The sequence below is a fragment of the Staurois parvus genome, unplaced genomic scaffold (assembly GCF_062004578.1).
Source record: "Staurois parvus isolate SC_StPar_1 unplaced genomic scaffold, SC_StPar_1.0 ptg000004l, whole genome shotgun sequence".
NCBI lineage: Eukaryota > Metazoa > Chordata > Amphibia > Anura > Ranidae > Staurois > Staurois parvus.
Window position 1 is genome coordinate 7,694,486 of NW_028317800.1, and position 12,965 is coordinate 7,707,450.

Here is a 12,965-nt window from a genome sequence, read left to right on the forward strand (position 1 = left end):
CAGGACTCACCTCTGGATTCTCCTCAGCCTTCCTTCTGGATCTTTTGGCCTGCTCTCCCACTCTCTCGCCCCTTTGTTAATTTTTCCCTCGTCACGGTCCACCTTTGTGTGGGGTAATGCTGCCCACTTTGTGGATGAACAGTGCTTGGTATGCTGGTATTTGGTTGGTATAAGATAATGCTGGTTTAGTCTTGGTGACAAAGCATGTTGGTCTGTGATTGGTTAACAATAGTTCTGATATTGAATATTCTGATATTGAAGGTCCACCTTTATGTGGGGTAATGTCGCCCACTTTGTTGTTGGACAGTGATTGGTAAACTGTTATTTGGTTGGTATAAGATATAGCTGCTTGAGTCTAAGTGACTAAGCATGTTGGTCTGTTATTATTTCATAATTAAAACTGATTTAAACCTAATAAATGGTCTGTGCCCTAAACTTTTCCACAATCCTTGTGATGTGTCTGTTTTATTATTTAGATATGTTCTTATGGTATGATGGGTGTTAATGGGGTGTACAATCCCATGCAGAAGGAACTTCGCCAATACTGTTCTGAGGCATTAGTTGTAATCACATTCTCATATGCATATGGTCAAAGGATAAGGATTCACCTTTGGGAACATGTTACCCCCATTTTTAGGGTGAAAAATGTAACATGTTCGCAATGCTGCAGCCGCTGCCCAACAGCCCCCCCCCCCTTCATGACAGTGGTATGGGGTGAAATTCCATGAATGGATGAACTACAAGTACAGACATCCTTTGCGGATATCGGCTTTTAGTTCTCAATGAGCTACCATGGCGCTGCGGAGCACTGATGTGTTCATTGATTCTTCCTGTCAATGCATCTTCTTGTCCATATGGAATGTACAGACAAGCAGATATACTGACAGGACTGCAAGAGACCTGCATGGCACCAGTAATCTGCTGACCGCCCGTGCAATGCTTTACAGGCTCCTGCAACAAAAAACAATAAATGCACATTTTTTTTATCTGCAAAAAAATGTGCATTTATTATTTTTGTCAAAAGGTGAACTAATCCTTTAACTTCGCCCAGGTTCATATATTTCAAAGCACGGTAATTTGCAAAGTTTTTTACATGAACATATTGACAATGGACTGTTTTTATTTACATAGGTTGAATAAAGACACATAGCTGAATAGGTCCATTCAGCTATGGTGTGTGGGTGTGCACATGTTGCTATGAGTTCATACATTCCTGTATATTTTTTCACGAAGAAGGACATCTAACAGTGGTTTGAATTTATCTACACTATATTCTCATATCACCAACTGTCCAAGGGAGTAGCACATCTTTACTACTCCAATGGTAAAAAACCCCTTACGTTGGCTAGGTTGAAACCACTTCTCGTCCGACTTTATTGTGATGCTGCATGTCTTCTACAGAGGCCTTAGATTAAACAGTTTCTTCTCTATGCTACAGTTACCATTTAAAGATTTATATATTGTATTTGCATGTTCTCCCTGTTCCTGCGTGGGTTTCCTCTGGGTACTCTAGTTTCCTTCTGACCTTCAAAGACATGCTGGTAGGTTAATTGGCTTCTTTCTAAATTAGTCCTAGTATCTGTATGTATGAATGTGAGTTAGGGACCTTAGGTTGTGAGCTCCTTGAGGGTAGGGACTGATGTGAATGTACAAGCTATAGTAACTCTTAAGTGTTTCTTCTCATAACTGCGGTCCCCGGCCTCCAAATGATTTTGTTTCCCTTCTCTGGGCTCTCTCCAGTTCAAGGACATTCTTCCTGAAGATTGGTAATCATTGTATATATGTGCCATACAGTCTTAACCATTTGTGACAATCAGTGCCTGTATGTACACATTGGAGGGGCAGCTAACATTTAATACTGATATTTATAAAGAACATGGCCATTGCTTTAAACTATAACATGCTGTCTTTATATATTGACAACATTCTTCTTAACAGAAAATGTATGTGCTCCAGTGAGGAAAGTAAATGTTCCATGGAAAATGTAACTGTTTTCACTTGTATTAACAACAGTAATATGTTTTGTATAGATTGAAAAGGAACTAAAGCCTGCTATCTTTTACATTCAAGGAAGCTGCCATCTTAGCCTATGTTTGCTCTGCAGTTACCATAGTGTTGCACATGTGATCAGTTTTGACACCAGTCATTTAACCACTTCAATATCGGGCACTTTTACCCCCTTCCTGCCCAGGCCAATTTTCAACTTTCAGTGCTCTTGCACTTTGAATGACAATTGCTTGGTCATGCAATGCTGTACTCAAACTACATTTTTATAATTTTGTTCAAACAACTAGAGCATCCTTTTGGTGGTATTTAATCACCACTGGGGTTTTTATTTTTTGATAAATTAATGAAAAATGTGAACAAATAGCACGTTTTCCTTTGTGTTATAAAATTTAGCAAATCATTGTTCTTCATAAATTTAGGCCAAGATGTATTCTGCTACATTTCTTTGGTGAAAATAACCCAAATCAATATTTATTATTTAGTCTGTAGGAAAGTTATAGACAAACCATGGTATATATCTGAAAAATCTATCAATCCTGAAGTAATGTTGGCCAATCTAATTTCTTGAGGCCCAAAAATGTCAGGGAAGTACAAATATCCCCCAAATGTCCCCTTTTTTGCAAAGTAGGCAGTCCGAGGTATTTAGTAAGAGACATGTCAAGTTTTTTGAAGCTGTAATTTTTTTGTAATAATGTTATAAAAAATTAAAAAACATTTTTTTCACAATTTTTTTTTTACCTACTGTCACCAGTGAAGTACAGCATCATCATATAACTGGTGTGACAGCGATCAAAGATACTGACTTGCAACAGTATGAAAAAAATAATTTTATTTTTAAATTTTCTCTATTTTTTTAATTACATTTTTTTTCTTCTTTTAAAGATTTTTTTTCATAATACGCTGTGGCCAGAGTAGTATAATGTTACCATAGTAACATTGTACTACTCTCGGGAAGTGATCAGTATTTTTTTTCTTTACACATTATGATTGCTTATAGCAAATCATTTCTTTGCTATAAGCAAGCATTTAACTGAATGAAAGTCTGACCAATCACAGCTAGTGACACAATTGTATACAATAGATGGCATGAAAGGAAGCCATCCATTGTTTGCAATTGTCATGTGAACTGCTGTGATTGGTCACAACAGGTCTCATGGTACTGGCAATACACAGATCTGTCATCGGCTGTGTCCAAGATACACAGTCGGTGACAGCCAGTGACAGATCTCGCCACAGCACGGCCCTGCAGGCATGTGCGAGGCGTGATACAGGAAGAACGTTATATGACACCCACCCGGATTGATGAGAGTCCCACTCGGCCATCATCCTGCTATTGGTTGGGCGAGAACAAGTTAATAACCTGCCAGGTATCATTAATCACTGAATGCCTTTAATGTAACTATTTTGGGAAGCAATTAAACTAATGGGTTTAGTTGGACTTTAATGCAGGCCAAGAAGACAGTTTAAAATAGTTTAGAATTTGAAACTGACTTTAACCACTTCCTGCCCTTAGGACGTACATGGACATCCTGGGTTGGGATGGTGATACTGGGATGGTACCTGCAGTTACAGGCATCATCCCAGTATTAAAATTGACAGCAGCTGATTCTCTTTTATGTAGTAGTGATTTGAGTAGCTAAAAAACCACTAGATCATTTCTGTTGGCAGCGCAGCTGGATCCCCCCCTCTAATAGACCCCAGATTTCTACATAAAGAGGACCTTTCACGGCCCATGCTTTCACAAGGGATATTGTTCATCCCTTATGAAAGCAATAAAGTTGATTTAAGAAAAAAAACTTAAACTGACAGTAAAAAAAAAAGTTTAAAATAAAATAAATAATACAAATATAAATACAAAAAGTAAAGTGCCCTACCCCCTGTGCTTATACACAAATGCGAACACATATGTAATTCCTGCACGCATATGTAAACAGTGACCACACTTGTGAGATATCATTGTGAACATCAGAGTGAGAACAATAATTAAAGCTCCAGACCTCCTGTGTAACTCTAAACTGGTAACCTGTAAAGGCTTTTAAAGCATTGCCTATTGAGATTTTTAGGTATCGTTGTGCAGCGCCATTCCACAAGCATATACAATTTTAAAGACATGTTAGGTATCTATTTACACTGTGTAACATCATCTTTAATATTTTAACAAAAAATTAGATATTATATTGTGTTTGCATGTAATGAAATTTAATAAAGTGTATGTCAAAACAGACCTAAGGCTAGGTTCACATCTGTATGGGTGGTGCCGCTGCGGATTCGCACGAAAATCTGTGAAGCCGCACCACCCACACAGAGGAATTCTAATGGCACGCCGCCCGCACTGGAAAACGCAAACCGTACTGGGAACCGAGGTACCCGTGCGAGCTGTATTTTCAGAAGAAGTGCAGGGACTTCTTCTCTAGATGTCACAGGGCATTGGAGTTGTTTCAAATGAATGGGTTCTCGTGCCCATGCAAAATGTGGCCTGCACGGCCGCATATATGTGAACCAAGGGTAAATCCACAAATTAGATATAAAAAAAAATTTCCTTTACAGAGGAATCAGAGGACTCAAAATCATTCCGTTCTTACACATACACCAGAGCAGAATGAGCTGGCTGTTTTGCAAAAAAGTTGGTGTATAAGCAATAATGATGTATCCACAAATTGAATAAATATTGCAGCCAGTGGTGTAAATAGGGAGTGCAAGAGAGCTGTCCCCATGGGGGTGCTTTGGGGCTGCCAGCAAAAAAATTATTACTACGTGCCTATTGTATTTGTACTGCATTGCTGCTTTTAGCCACCTGACAGCGACACTATAGAGCACAGGATAGCTTCTTCTTGGTTATATGATACAGCTGATGGCAGAACTGCACTCAATGCTGAGGGATGTGGACTTGGGATGGGAATTTATACTGGGAGGAGAGGGTAATGTTTGGTTGTATTCCATATTCTACATGACCCTTGCACTCTCTGACCCTTGCATTCTCTGTGATACATACTCCTGACCCCTGTACTCTTGAGTATGTTGTACATTTCATGCTCCTGACCACTGCATTCTGTACATTCGACTTCCTATGAGGTACTCCTGGGGACTGCACTCTAAGTTCATTGTGATAAAAGTACTGTGGCATACAGTATGTACACCTTGTAAACAGTGAATATGTTCAGATTTTAGTTAGCCATGCCCCTTTAAGTCCCTCCAACTGATAACACAATTTGGCACATCAACCATTCAGCATGTGTGCTGTCTCACTACTGACTATAAATTCTTTTGTTTTGAGGGGAAAGTGTTAAATTATCAGCCCCCAGTGCAAAAAATGCTTGCTATGCCACCGATTACAGCACCTCTGATTAAAATGGAATATGTGTTGAAAGTACATCAAATCTGTCATATACCCTATTCTCTAGTGCATCTTTCCCAGTTTGCAAACACACTTACATTTTGGGGTTATACCTACAGTTGTTAAACTGGCATCTTTTGACTACTTTAAAAAATAATGCAAGATTCTGGAGCTTTGATAAAATTATCCAATATCAAGCTATTCTTCCTAAAAAAAAATGTGGACTTTGAATTTGAAGACCTATTTATTATGAAAGGTGAAATTCAGCTTTAAAAAGTGAATTAAGCCTTTAAAGTAAAGGAATATTATGCATACTGCATGCACAGTATTCCAACAATCTATTTAGGTTGTATTTTAAAAATTTCAGACCAAATGCAGGATTTTTTAATTCCAAAAATCCCCATTAAAATTAATTTCCACTTTTCCAGTCAAATATCAGAAACCCCCACTCTATGTTTGTTATGTGTTCCCATTCACACAGCTAAAAAAAATATGTCTTACCTTTTAGATGTTTCTGCGAACATGTCATGGCAGATTGCAAGTATTTTGTACGCAGTTGAAATTGAGCTAGGTATGTGTGATCACTGAACAATGATTTATCTAGGATCTGAAAACCAAGAATACCATTTTTTCCAGAATGCTTCCCATTTACTAGTAATAAATGCAAAAGGCATGTGTATTAAACCTATTCATTAAGGAGGTGAATATGATCACTGAAGGAAGAAATATTTTAATAAATACATAAGCAGTATATAAGGTCTTTTGGTAGGCTGCATTTTGAACAGGAGAGACCACAATCAGCTTTTAAACAGCTAGCAGAGCACCTTTTCCCCTCATTAATGAGGGTAAGGGCCTCAACCCACAATCCTGCCCAGTGGTTGTGGGGGTCTGCAGGTGGGGGGTTTATAAGAATCTGGAAGCATCCATTAAAAACAAAGTACCCCTAATCATTCACAAAAATAAAACATAGAAATAAAGACACCCAAACATTTGCGTCTTATTAAAAAAATAAAAATCCCCCAAAAAGTCCCCCATTGTAGAAAGAGGGCAGTAGCTCTGAAACACATTGCCTCTCACTACAAAGACTTTCCTCTCCCCATGTGTCATCACTTGCTGCAGAAGCCGCTTTTATTGACAGCTGATTAGGTCCAACACTCCAGTACCAGCTTTTTGTGACAGCTCGCTGGCTATACCAAAACTCTGGGAGTCTCTGTGTTGACCAAATCTATAGATTATGAAATATAATATTTCTCTATTATGATTTGGTAAATGAAGAGTTCTTACCCAGAAAAGAAAGGTTTAACACAACAACCAAAATTTATTGGTGAATAGGATGGAGGTCTACACTAACACAAACAATCTATCTAGTTACATAAAAGAAACATTATTAAGAAAGCTCTAAGATATTACAAACTACAGACAGTGAGACATAAAAGACATAAGACAAACATTTAAATATAAGTGCAAGGGATATATTCCATAATTACCGTGGAACTGGACGTACAAGTTCCATTCCCTTCCTCTGGTGTTCCAAAGAGAACCTCTCTCTCTCTAGTGTCTATAGTGATAGGCCTCTCCTCCATTAATTTTCATGGAGTATCTCTGATTGGTTGGCCAATCTATTCCCTTTCATAACTGGCTAACTTCAAATCCCCTGTATTCAGCATATACCAACCTCCTTTAGGCAAATCTTGGCACACCCTTTATGGAATTTAAGCATGCCAGTTCATGACCTTTTCCTGGGAAACTAAGTATTAATGAATGGCTGGCCACCTTCATTTCATATCTAAATGAGATATCCTTTGAAGTGCATATTTGTGAAGCCAACAGGTTTTGTCCCATTGTTAGATAAACTAACCATCTGAAAGAGGATTCTCAGCAAAGACTTCTGTTATACAGTAAAGAAGGTGTAATTAATAGAATATTCCATTTAGCAACTATGGTATCTATAGAACAGGAATTTATGGGAAGACATATTGCACACCCAGACTGATGCAGCTCTAACTGAAATATATTCATAATTACAATATTATTTACAGTGGTTAATGGAGATTTCACATAAACTCATTATCTAACATCTGGCACTTTGGTTCATAAAGATCCTGTATGTCTTATAATGTTGATTTCACTGTGAGAAGATACTGCTTTTATTACTCATTAAATGTACAAGATTTTTTTTTTTAATTCCTGCGCCATATCTTCTTTTACTTTTTCTTAACTCACAGGATATCTATAAGGAATCTCTGGAGATTATTTGGAGTGGACACCAAAAAACAATAAACATGACTTGCCACTCTCTTCTTAAGCACAAGTTATGTTAAATGCTACTGATCTGTGGCAGTATTAACAGATTCGTGTTTATTTATGTAAAATGAAAAGATTACTTGTTTTTTACATTCATCCAATATTTCCCTTACATTCATGGATGCCTTTTTCCCTCTCTCGAATACATAACCATCTAGTTCATTAAATAAATACACACACACAATTTTTAATGGCAAATTATTGGTTTAAATAAATACATAATAACAGCATACTCTAAATAATTAATTATTAATCAAGCTTATATTTCTCCTGTAAATAACAATCAAATAGCTCAGTCGTTAAGGACTCGAGCTCAAAGTGAATAAATATAACAATATATAAAGGGTGACAATACCACATGCCTTGAGACAAAGGAGGGTGGGGAGCTCCTTGCACTGACACTGACCAGCTGGTAAAAACCCTCCTGTCAAACTTCTTTATATAATGAACCCTTCTAGAATCTTCTCACTAGTCATATGACCTTCCAGAATTTCTGCCTAGGTCACGTGATACCTGTCTTTTCCCCCTCATTCTCTATAAAGAATTTAAAGACACAACGCCAACTATAATATGTATGTATATATATATATATATATATATGATTTATTTTTTTTTACCAGAGGGAGGAGCGGCTGCATGCCCATGTCATCAGGCCCAAAGGATTGAGCCCTCTTAATACATATTCTGTTTATGGAGAAAACAAACATATGCAGAGTAAAATTGCTAAAAAGAATTAAGCAAATATTTTCCCAACTGACTTTTAAGCCAATACTAATGTATGTTTTTAGTAGCTCTTGCCACTGAGACAGATTTTGTTTTTTTAACAGAATAACAGAATTTTGTAGAAAAGCAAATCAAGTCTTTGTTCTACAGCAGCCTCTAACAATCACCTTATGACAAGCAGCAGAAGCAGGTATAAGGCAGAAACAGCTTTTTGAGCAGCCTTTGGTCCCTTTCTCCCAAACACCTTTTGGGAATGCAAACTGCTAGAAATAACCCTGCAATTCTGATTTGGTTCTAGACATACAAATTTAATCTGAATGTTAGGATCAACCCTACTTTACATAGTAAAATTGGAAGGAAAAGAGTCAAAAGACCTCAGAGAAGACCTTAGTATCCACGTACCGAAACTCAGCCAGTCCAGCAGGAAACAGCCAAATTTCGGTACGTGTGTTCAACAGAAGACAGTCATTAGGCTAGCTCCTGCAGGAAAGCCTACATTTATCAGATGCTGTAGCAAATGGCTGTACCGCTGATCTTTGGCAAAATACAATGATGCAGCGGAGGAGTTTCCCACATCCACATTGCTTGTGTGGATGCGGAAAACTGGCAGGTTTTTTTTTTTCCATTCAACCCATTGGTTGAACGAAAAAAACTCTGCATATATACCCAAGAAACATGCTGCTTGGAATCTTACAAAGTACAATAGACAATACCAGGGGCGGACTGACAACTCATGGGGCCCCCGGGCAATAGGAAATCATGGGGCCCCTGTGTCATCGCCCACACTCAAACCACACCCAAAAAAGCCTATGAAAGGTACCAGTGGCATCTCATGGGGCTCCCTACTGACCCCAGGCCCTCGGGCAGTGCCTGAGTGGCTAAATGGTCAGTCTGCCCCTGGACAATACATATCCTTCCAATTACTCCATTGTATAAAAGAGAACCAATGTTATCAGTGTTTAGACCTCATAGTGGGTACTAAGAACATAAAAAGCAAATCTGGACAAAAACTAAATTCAGAGTCAACTAATAATGCAACCCACAAAAAACTGTCGCTATAATGAAAATAAAAACTCCCCTCAATTCAAGTCCCTTTTCATGAAAAATGCCATCAAAAGCATTTTGATATATCTGTTATGATAATTGCAAGATACCTAAAAATCTTGATAGAAATCTTGTGAGCTGGCAACTCACCATGCTCTCTGCAGTGTTGACTCTTATTAATTGTATTGCTCCTAGCTATCTCTGAGAACACAGTTATCACACCCCTCTGTGTAGTGGACAATAGCAGAAGGGCAAAGTCCTGTAGTCCTATTCTGTTTCTGTTGTCCTGATACAGTAGAATGAGTCATAATCCTAGGACTGGAAGTATGTTACTGGCTAAATCACCAGGAAAAAAAAAAGGAAAAAAACGCTTTAAAAATAAAAACAAATGCAGCTACCAAAGACACATGAGTTGCAGTATGTTACTTTTTTATTTTGGGGTTTAAAAATGCTTCACTTAATAATTAATTTTTTTTTTATTATTCATTCTTTGAAATCAAATTGAACAGGGTTTTCAAAATAACTTCTCCCCATTTAAAAATAAATAAATAAATAAGAAGGCTGCAGCTGGGATGAATCCAGGATGTGAATAATTTATTTCAAAATGATTAGGGTGGGGCATGCATAATTAGAATGAATTGGTCTCAAGGCATGTATAATTAGAAGAGACATGTTTATTACTGCATATATTCCCTTTATGTTTTAGGATGAGAAAATTTGGGATCTTACATCTAGAACCACTACACATGCAGGCAGTATTATTGTGTGCACTATAATGCTATAACGTGCCCATGAGAAAGTGCATATTTGTTTTAAAGGGCATTTAAAAACTCGCAACTGTTATTTTGTTCAGACAAGCCACGCATCCATGTCACAAATATACCTAAAGGCAATTTTTTACTCTATGAATGTGTGATTTTATTCCATGAGAAAAGAGAAAACATCTATATGCATGTTACTCGGAATCAGTATTTATGCTACAATATAATCCTTTACAGTACGAAATCCCTATAGTTTTTTATACACATTGCATTGCTTTTAGCATATCCAAGAGTCTCCAGTTCTGTTACTCGGAATCAGTATATATGCTAAATATAATCTTTTACAGTACAAAATCCCTATAGTTTTTTATACACATTGCATTGCTTTTAGCATATCCAAGAGTCTCCAGTTCATATATAAAACAGAGTGGTGCAGATTTTTCTTCTTTTATTGGTTATTAAATCTAGATGATGTATCTAAAGTCAGCAGTGCTGAATGGATGTTTTCTTTTTATGATAGCTATAAAACCTCAAGGAAGGCATCTCAGAGCCAGAGCCACTGAATGAATTTTCAGTCACTGGGAATCGATATCAAGAACTTTACCCTTTGATCTACAGTATTTTTTTCTGTCTGGGAAGAATCTTAGCAGAATTGGTATTCTAGCTTAGCTGGAATGTAAAGAAACAGATGATGAAAACAATTGCAGATTAATTGGAGGCATTTATTTTGCTTGCACAAACTATTCATGTCAATGAGCACCTATAGCAGTGCTGTCATTATTTTTAAAAAGACTAGACAATAGTGAAAAAAACATTCTCTTTTCATACCGACGAGTACTAGCAGAACATTCTTAAACTAAAGAGAACTAGTGCCATCATGTATACAGCTCAATAAGTGAATAACAGATATAGCCAATCTAGCATATTACAGTGTCAAAGATAAAAGGTGCCTTTGTTCAACTACAAATCATCATTAGAACAATGGAATCCAATGCTGTCTCTAGCAGCAGCAGCAGCAGCTTGGCTACCTCCTAATAATACAAGTAAAAGAAAAAATAAATCTGCAGAGCCTGATTTGCCTGTAATTTGATGCACCAAATATGTAACTGATTAGATTACAATTGCAAAAGCTATTTTAAATACAGGGAATATGTAATTGGCAGCTTTCCTGCAAGCTAGAAGTGCTTATGTCAAATACAGCTGTAGCTTGGCTTGTCTTGTTAGGTAAACAAAATGTGTCTTGACTGTCATTGCCATAAAATATTAATGCACTAGAAGTCTCTAAACCTTACTAAGCATAAGGCCTATTATCACACTTAAGAGCAACACAATCTAATAAATCGCTAGCAGTATAAAAACGAATTCAGCTGGCGCAGACAGTAATCTCCCTGAGGGATAGTAAGTGCCTAATCTTCAGATATAGCAGCTGAAGCACAGGCAGAAATAATGTTTCTGCTGCTCAGAGGAAATACATTTTTACTAAATTCTCCTATTTAACCACTAATGGCATGATTAAGAGAATCTATATTATGTCAGATTTTTCAAACCAGTCATAAAATTACAGTAAATATAATCTGTGTTCTTGGTGAGATATGATCTCCACAGTTTGGCACAGAGTTGTAATATGAACTACATTTTGTGTTTAGAAACCATTAAACCTGACTCTATGGCATGAAATTAAAGTTACTAGCAGTTAAAGTCTTAATAAAACAACATATATGCTTGGCAAAGGTTCAAAGTCAATGATCAGAAAACAATATTCTGATCAAATATTTATGATTTAAAACAGATTTAACTAGCCCTCTGTTATAAAAATATAAATGCTGACAGTACACTAGCAGATGAAGCAAACAAACAGGTCCGTGTACACCCAAGGGACTAATGAACATGCGGTTTCCATTCACCATCACTAGAAAACAACTGGGGTTTGTCTTTCAGTTAGTATCAGCCCTGTCAGCATGTGCAATATATATATTTTTTTATAATTACTTTGATTAAAGCCAAAGTCTTTTGGCTTTAATGTGGCGGCTGCATTAGTTTTCCATCTTTAAGCTAAAATGCACACCAGCATTAAAAAAGTATGGTAACTAAACTATGGTGTGCCCAATTTAAAAATGAGTTTTTTTACAGGTTTTGGGTCTAAGTGCTGTTATCTTTTTTTTATAATTTTTTTATATTCACATATATCATTATTATTATGAATATTATTATTTATATATCACCAACAGTTTCTGCAGCACTTTACAACATAAGGGCAGACAGTACAGTTACAATAACATTTCATACAGTAGGAATCAGAGGGCCCTGCTCGTTAGAGCATACAATCTAAAAGGGAGGGTCAAGTGATACAAAAGGTAATAACTGTGGGGGATGAGTTGATAGAACAAATAAAAGTACATTTGTTAGGTGGAGGCAGGAAAGGCTTCTCTGAAGAGAAACATTTTCATCAATTGCCTAAATGTGGACAGAGTAGGAGATAGTCAGACAGATTGGGGTAGGGAATTCCATAGGATAGGAGAGGCTTTAGGAGAAGTCCTGGAGGCAAGCATGGGAGGCAGTGAAAAGGGAGGTAAAGAGCAGAAGGTCTTGGGAGAAACAAAGAGAACAATTTGGCTGATATTTTGAGACTAGGTTAGTGATGCAGCTGTAGGCAAGTTGTGTATGGCTTTGCAAGTTGTTAGTATTTTGAATTTAATTTGTCCAGTGAGTGGCAGCCAATGCAGGGAATGGCAGAGAGGGGTAGCAGACACTGAACGGTTGGTAAGGTGAATGAGTCTGGCAGCAGCATTCAT